The 8,356-nt window shown below is 41.9% G+C and overlaps 1 pseudogene; it reads left to right on the top strand.

Annotated features, from left to right (window-relative positions):
• Positions 1–6,594: 6,594 nt before the first annotated feature.
• LOC102848696 lies at positions 6,595–7,651 on the top strand (annotated as a pseudogene).
• The last annotated feature ends 705 nt before the right edge of the window (positions 7,652–8,356 follow it).

The following is an 8,356-nucleotide window of genomic DNA, read 5'->3' on the forward strand; positions in this document are numbered from 1 at the left end:
AGAGAGAGAGAAACAGAAACAGAGAGAGAGAGAGACAGACAGACAGGCGAGCAGATAAATGTTGAACACACACACACGCACACACACACACAGAGAGAGAGAGAGAGAGAGAGACACAGAAACAGAGAGAGACAGAGATAGACAGACAGACACAGGCAGGCAGGCAGGCAGATACATGTTGGACACAGAGAGAGAGAGAGGGAGCGAGAGAGAGAGAGAGAGGGAGAAGAGAGCTTTCTAATGTACTCAAAGTAAGTCATTCTTGCTTCACAGGAGCATTCTGGTTGTTCCTTTAAATTAATGATTTCCTTTAGATCTTATCACCTTGGGACCTAGGTGTTACTATTTCCCTATTTTTAGGGATGAGGAAATTGAGGTTCAGAGAGGCTGAGTGACTTGCTCAGAGCACTTGGCCAGCAATGGAACAGCAGGACTTAGAACTCCATCCAGTTCCACAGCCCGTTCCCTCAGCCCACTTTCTTCCTGCCCCTTATTCTCTGGGACAGCTCTCTTTGCTTCTAATATGCAGACATTCAAGCAAAGAATTTCTGTCACTCATCCAGCTTTAAAGTCTTTGACAAGGTCAGGAAGGAACTCTGAAGAGCTCTTTTGTTAGGGTATCTAAAGGATGAACTTTGCACTCTTTTATCATTGGTAGGGAATGCAGGTTATGAAATGCAAAGAGAAGATCTCAAGAGGAAAAATGTTTGAAAACAAGGTGCTGTGGAGAGGACTGGAATGTAGGATTTATCTAATCAAGTCCCTTCATTTTCTAGTCAAGAAACTGAGGTCAAGAAGGAGGAAGGCCTTATACTTGGCTTCATCTGGCTCAGCAGGTAAGACATGTCGGTTTTGCCACAATTACAAGGGCCTCTCCAAAGCCTCTAAGAGCAACAACGTCAGCTTAAAGACAAAGATGTGCGTGATCCCAGTTAAGGTATTTTCAGTTGCTTCCTATACAAGTTGCACAATGAATAAGTCCCCGGGCTTCCTATGAAAATTGGACAATGAATAAGGATAACAGAAAATGAACTGCTAACTTTGAATTGTGGTGTTGGAGAAGGGTGCTGAGTATCTGATGGACTGTCAACAGAACAAACGAATATGCTTTGGAAGAATTACAATCAGGGTGCTCCTTAGAGGCAAGGGTGGTGAGACTTCACCTCACATACATTGGACAAGTTATCAGGAAGGTCCAGTTTTTGGAAGAAGTCATCATGTTGGAAAAGGTAGAGGGTCAGTGAAAGAGAGAAAAGACCATCAAAGAGATTGAATCACACAGTAACTGTTAACAATGGGCTCAGGCAGGTCATGAGAATGGTGCCGGACAGGGCACAGTTCAGATCTGTTTTTCATAGGGTTACTATGAGTTGTAGCTGAGGCAACAGCTCAAAACAACAACAACAGGCAGCTCTACTTTATCTCATGGAGACTGAAGTGAGAGGCATCTGAGGATTGACCCAAGAAGGCTAAGGACCTGGTCACCTTCTTCACTAAGACCCAGGGGGTTTAGACACCATCAAAGGCATAGCAATTGACTTCTATTCCCTTAGAACATTAGAAGGGAATACAGACAGGTGGGATAAGCCAATAAATAAATAAAATAAACATGGGTGGTTCACAGATTAGTGAGTAAGCACGAGCAAGCCTGTGTTTACCCAGCTTACTGGCGTTCCATTTCTGTTGAGGATCATACATTTTAAAAGAGCCTTTGATTCCATAAGAAGGTGCTTGATTGGGAGAGAAACAGATGTCTGCCATACCTAGAAGCTGAATCATTGATGTGTTGGAAGAAGGTGAAATTGTAAGTACAAGGAAGCTCATGCTTGCCTTGCTTCTTGAGATTGTTGTTGTTGTTAAGTGCCGTGGAGTTGCAGGCAACTCCTAAGGACCCTATGAAGGAAAGTCCTCTGCGCTTGGGTGCTTTTCATCCTCTCTCTAGGTTGATAAGGGTTGCTTGTAGGGATAATCCAGTGATAAACTCAGGAACAGGAAGTGGGCATGAAATGTGTGGCTAATTGCCTCAATGAGAAGATTTCTGCTTTTGAAGGACTGCAAGGTGCCTGACTATTATTACTGAATATTTAGGTCTAAGCTTCTATAGAATAATCCTGATTAAAAGGGGGAAATAGATTACAAATTATCAAATTCTGATGGACTCAAGACTATTTGGAATAAGAGAAGGTAGAAAAACCCCTGAAACTGTTGCTCTGAGATAGTCTTTAAATCCTACACCAAAAATATCTCCCCAAATTGTCTTAAAACTAAACAGTTGTTTAACTAGCAAAAATATGCTGACCTTGAGCATTAAGCTCTTTAAAGAATGATCTATCTGGGGTCAAATTCACAACAACTTGAAAGATAAGATAAACACCTTAGGGAGCAGTGAGGCTATGTTGATGGAGGAGGAACAATTCAGGAAAGGAGGGTAAGAACAGTATCACTACTTAAAGGATGAGATCAATATCACTGAACTGTATACCTAGAGACTGTTGTATAGGTGTATATTTTGTTGTGTACATCCTCAACAACAACAATAACAAATTAAAAGAGATACTCTAATTCATGATTTCACATCTCCCAGAGGGGAGGCATTTTTAAAAATGCAGTATTACCCATTAAAATATTCTATTTCTTATTCAATTTCATGGAAGAATATTCTGAAGGTACATGTAGAGTTTCCCTTTAAAAATTTTTTTAAACCATTTTCATTATTGAAATGTGTCTATAAGTTGTTTGGAATCATTTGTATGGATTTGAAATCATATGTAGGGAATTAAGTAAAAATATATAATTGGGAGAGGAAGAGAAGGAGCTTAGGGAAATCAGTGGTAGCCAGAGGTTACAGGAAAAGGAAAACGTAGTCTTAAGGTGGTACCACTACATGCCCTCTAAAAAAAAAAAATATTTGCAAGTGTCATTGAGCCCTCAAGGTCTAGGATGATGTTTGTTTCTGGTCAGTGGTTAGGATTGGGAAGCCAGTGTGGACTTGCTTGACGCCTGAAAGGTCTGAGCCCAGGGGCCCATTGTCATAGTTAATTACTGGGGTCCAATGACTTGAACAGGACATTTACAAAATATCATTATTACTATCCTTTGTGCAATTGAATCCAGAGCAGGAGGAATAATGTAGGCAAAGAGGATAACAAAACTAGAGTCTATTTAAGGCGGTGTTAATCAAACAACTATTTCAAAGAATGAGGCACCCAGACCCCAAGCCTAGCCAGTTATGATAACACCTTCCAGTTCTTAAGAGGTTTTCCAGTTTCTGTTTTACTCTGTGACTGTACCATTAAAACCATTCTTTTATTCAGTATTTATCCTTGTGGGACTGAGTTAATTCACTCAGCATAATACTCTCCAGTACCGCACAAGCTAGGTAATAATTTACAAAATCATTGCTCTAGTGTGCTGCATAGTATTCCATGGTGTGAATGTACCATAATTTCTCAATCCATTCGTTGTGGTTGGACATTAGGGCTGTTTCCATGTTCTTGCAATGGTGAATAATGCTGTTATGAACATTGGTGTACAAATCTCAGGTTGTGACTCAGTTCTCATATTCTCAGGGTATATTGGAATAGGTAGTGGAATAGTTGGGTCATATGGAATTTCTATGTCCAGCTTTTTGAAAAAGTGCCAGACATGGTTGTACCATTCTACAATCCCACCAACAATGTTTAAGAGTTCCTTTCTCACCACATTCTCCCCAACATTTATTACTTGCTGCCCTGTTAAACTTTGCCATTCTTACTGGAGTAAAATGGTATAAAACCATTATTATAGAATGAATATAAGGATCCAAGAGGGATAGAAGAGGGTGGAAGCAGAGGGATGAGGATGTGCAGCAGGAGGGGAGATTAATCATGGGGTTGTATGATTTGAAGGGAGAGGAGTGAGGAAAATTGAAAGAGTCTGTTCTCTAAAACAATGTATTCGAAATTTAGAAATAAAATCCAGGAGAGGGTGAAGCCAGGCTGCTCCTTAGAGGCAAGGATTCTGAAGCTTCGTCTGACATACTTTGGGCATGTTGCAAGGAGGGTCCAGTCCTTGGAGGGGGACATCATTCTTTGGAAGATGGAGGGACAGCGCAGTAGAGGAAGACCCTCAATGAGGTGGATTGATTCAGTGACTGGAGTAATAGGGGTAGGTGTGTCAGAGACAGTGAGATTGGCACTCGATAAGGCAGGGTTTAGGGCTTTTTTTACATAGGGTCGCTATGTATCGCAGGCGACTCGACAGCATATAACAACAGCAACAACAGTGTAAAATTAAAAACAAATTAAAAACCACCAAACCCCCCACCCCCATTCTTTTTATCCTAGGAAGTATTTCTAAAAATATATGTAGTTAATGAGCAAAGAGAAACACTTTAAATCACTGGCATAATGTATATGGTGCACACACACATACATATGTATGTATATGTTTTATATATATATATATATAGCAAATATTCATATATATCCAAATGTGTGCATATCTATTTAACTATATGTATATTTATATCTCCATTTGGTTTCTGATGCTGTAGGAGAGTGTCCACCTTTTCCCCTCAGAGCCATTAGTGTATTTGAACCATCAGATAAATGGGTTCTTTGAGTTAGCAGCAAAATACCCTATGGACACTATCACGAGAGCCTTGGCCCTGGCCTTGAGTTTGCAGCACATTCCAATATTGGCTATACAGTCTGTACGGACTATGACACCAGGCTACTCCATTACACTCCTCTCGCTCTCTCCCATTATTTTTAGGGGCAGTCGAGTGGAGTACGACTCATAGCCACCCTTGGAACAACAAATCTGAACCCTGTCCTGTCCTGTGCCATCTTCATTATCTCTGACACACTAAAGCCCATTGCTGCAGTTCCTCTGTCAATCTACCTGGTTCAGGGTCTTTCTCTCTTTCACCAACCCTCTCCCTTTTCAAGCACGAAATCCCTCTCCAAGGAATAGCTTGTCCTAGCAACATGCCCACCAATACGTGAAAAGAAATTTCCCCATCCTTGCTTCCAAAGAGCATTCTGACCTCACTTTTTCTAAGACATAACTGTTTGGCAGTCAATGGGATATTTCATACTCTTCTCCAACACCACAACTCAAAGGCATCAATTCTTCTTCTGCCATCTTTATTTATTTTCCGACTCTCAGAAGCACAGCAAGTGATGGAAAAGGCCTCAACCAGGCATATCTTAGTCTTCAAACTGACACTATTGCTCCTCAGCAATTTAGAGAAATGTTTGACCGCAGACTTGCCTAATGCAATACATCTCCTAACCTTTCAAGGGATAATATCAAGGGTGCTGATTGTAGACCCAAGTAAGACTAAATAATTGACAATTTTAACCTTTTTTCCATCTATAGTGATGTTGCCTATCAGTTCAGTGATAAGGATTTTTGTCTTATAGATACTGAGATGCAAACCATACTAAAGGTGGTATCTTTGATCCTCTGCCGTGATTCAAGTTCTCCTCCCTTTCAGCAAGCAAGGTGTTTCCCCTCACCTTTTTTATATAAACCTATTCTGAAGATGATCTTGACATTCAGATGGAATAGATTCAATATCATATCTTGGTTCTCATGGACTTATTTTCATTTTCTTTGGCCTCAGTTTGAACTTGCACATGAGTAGTTGATAGGCTGTCCCACAGTCCTCCTCTGGCCTAGTTTTGACTGCCAATATTGAGCTTCTCCAACAATTCCTTCCACAGATGTAGTTAATCTGATTCCTATGCAGCCCATCAGGTGAGGTCTATGTGTCAAGTCACCATTTGTGTCTTTTTAAAAAAAGTTTTTCAAAGAATAAATCATTGAAAATATAAAATTTGATCATTCTATTACCAGCTTCTTTTCTATTCAAGCCCATATTTTCCAACTACAATTCCTTCTTCACTGTTTCCAACTTTTGCAGTCACCAATTATCACCGTATCTTGATTAAATACGCAGGCTATTTCAGACTGCAAGAGTTGGTAAAAAAATTCCATTTCTAAAAAAGAAATAAACAAACAAAGAAAGAAATAAATATATTTTCCATTTCTTCCTCTTTGGCTATAGATGTAGGAGTGTATATTTGAATAATAGTTGTATTAACAAATCTTCCTTACATTCACAACATAGTATTTCATGGTAGAACTTGAAGTTGACTTTTTTACTAGGAATGTGACACCATTCTTCTGTTTTTCATAGTATACCATATGCTTATCTGATTCAAAGTGGACAAAGCTAGTGCATCTCATCTCACTAATGCTATTTTTGTTTATGTTCATGCATCCATTTCCTTTTTCAAAGTTTCTAGTTTTTCAACATTCAAGCTACACATATTTAATATTCTAATTATTGATAATATTTGTCATTGTTTTTCCCCATTTTGACTGAATTCCAGTCTGGGCTCTATTACTACTAGTACAACTATCTGTGTTCCCACACTATTCATAGGGTTTTCCGAGGTCTGTTATTTACGTAGTGGCTGGCCAATCCTGCTTCCTAGTCTGTCTTAATCTGAGAACTCGACAGTGGAGACCTCGTCCGCGTGGGAGCCCAGGCCCCTCTGCACAGTCACCGCCACCAGTTCACATCCGTCAACCCAGCTCATCATGGATGATGACATCGTTGCACTCATGGTCGACAACGGCACCTGCATGAGCAAGGCCTGCTTTGCAGTGACGACACCACCCTGGGCTGTCTTACCCTCCATCGTGGGGTGCCCTCAGCACCAGGGCACGATGGTGGGCATGGGCCAGAAGGACTCCTACATGGGTGACAAAGCCAAGAGCAAGAAAGGCATTGTCACCAACTGGGACACCTTGGAGAAGATATGGCACCACACCTTCGAGCTGTGTGTGGCCCCTGAAGCTGCTGATGGAGGCCCCCCTGAACCCCAAGGCTGACCAGGAGAAGATGACCCAGATCATGTTCGAGACTTTTAGCACCCCTGGCATGTAGGCCGTGCTGTCCCTGTATGACTGGACCACCAGCATCATGATGGATTCTGGGGATGGAGTCACCCACACTGTGCCCGTCTACGAGGGGTACGCCCTCCTCCAGGCCATCCTGCGTCTGGACCTGGCTGGCTGGGACCTGACGGACTACCTCATGAAGATCCTCAACGAGCGAGGCTAAGCTTCACCACTCTGGCTGAGCGGGAAATTGTGCGTGACATCAAGGAGAAACTCTGTTATGTTGCCCTGGACTTCAAGCAGGAAATGGCCACCACAGCTTCCTCGTCCTTCTTGGAGAAGAGCTAAGAGCTGCCTGATGGACAAGTCATCACCATAGGCAATGAGCATTTCTGCTGCCCCAAGGCACTCTTCCAGCCATCCTTCCTGGGCATGGAATCTTGTGGCATCCACAAAATTACCTTCAACTCTGTCATGAAGTGTGATGTTGACATCTACAAAGACCTCTATACCACACAGTGCTGTTCGGCAGGACCACCATGTACCCAAGCATTCCTGACAGGATGCAGAAGGAGATCACAGCGCTGGCCCCCAGTACGATGAAGGTCAAGATCATTGTTCCCCTGAGCGCAAATACTCTGTGTGGATCAGCGGCTCCATCCTGGCCTCCCTGTCCACCTTCCAGCAGGTGTGGGTCAGCAAGCAGGAGTATGACGAGTCTGGCCCCTCCATTGTCCACCGCAAATCCTTCTAGGCGGACTGTTCAGTTGCGTTACAACCTTTCTTGATAAAAAACCAACAAAATCCGAAAAAAAAAAAACCCAAAACAAAACAACGAAAACCACCCAAAACCCTAACTTGCACAGAAAAAAACCAAAGGAGATGAGAATTGGCATGGCTTTGTTACTTTTTTGTTTATTTACTTTTTTCTTTTTTGCACTTGACTCAGGATTTAAAAACTGGAACAGTGAAGGTGACAGTAGTTGGTGTGGAGCGAGAATCTGCCAAGTTCTCCAATGTGGCCCAGGACTTTGATTGTACATTATTCTTTCTTTTCTTTTAAATAGTTATCCCAAATAATTGCAACATGGCGATGTTACAGGAAGCTCCTGCCTTTCCAAAAGCCTCTCCCTTCACCTAAGCAGAAGAGCCCAGTCTCCCATCTGGGTTCACACACTGACAGAGGTAGCAGGGAGAATTGCTTTTGTGTAAATTATACCTAATGCTTTTTGTTGTTGTTGTTGTTGTTGTTAAAAAAAAAATCTACCACTTTAGTACTTGCTCTTTAGTTTTTGTTTTCAACAGTCAGCCATTGGAGGCTTTACTTTTCTGGGGCCCCTGCCCTTTTCCCCAACTCTAGAAATATGAAGGCTTTTGGTCTCCCTGGGGTGGCTGAGATGTGGAGGCAGCAGCACTTTACCTGTACACTGATTTGAGATCAGTTGAATAAAAGTGCACA

The sequence above is a fragment of the Elephantulus edwardii genome, unplaced genomic scaffold (assembly GCF_000299155.1).
Source record: "Elephantulus edwardii isolate Elephantulus edwardi_28Jun2011 unplaced genomic scaffold, EleEdw1.0 scaffold00093, whole genome shotgun sequence".
Lineage (NCBI taxonomy): Eukaryota > Metazoa > Chordata > Mammalia > Macroscelidea > Macroscelididae > Elephantulus > Elephantulus edwardii.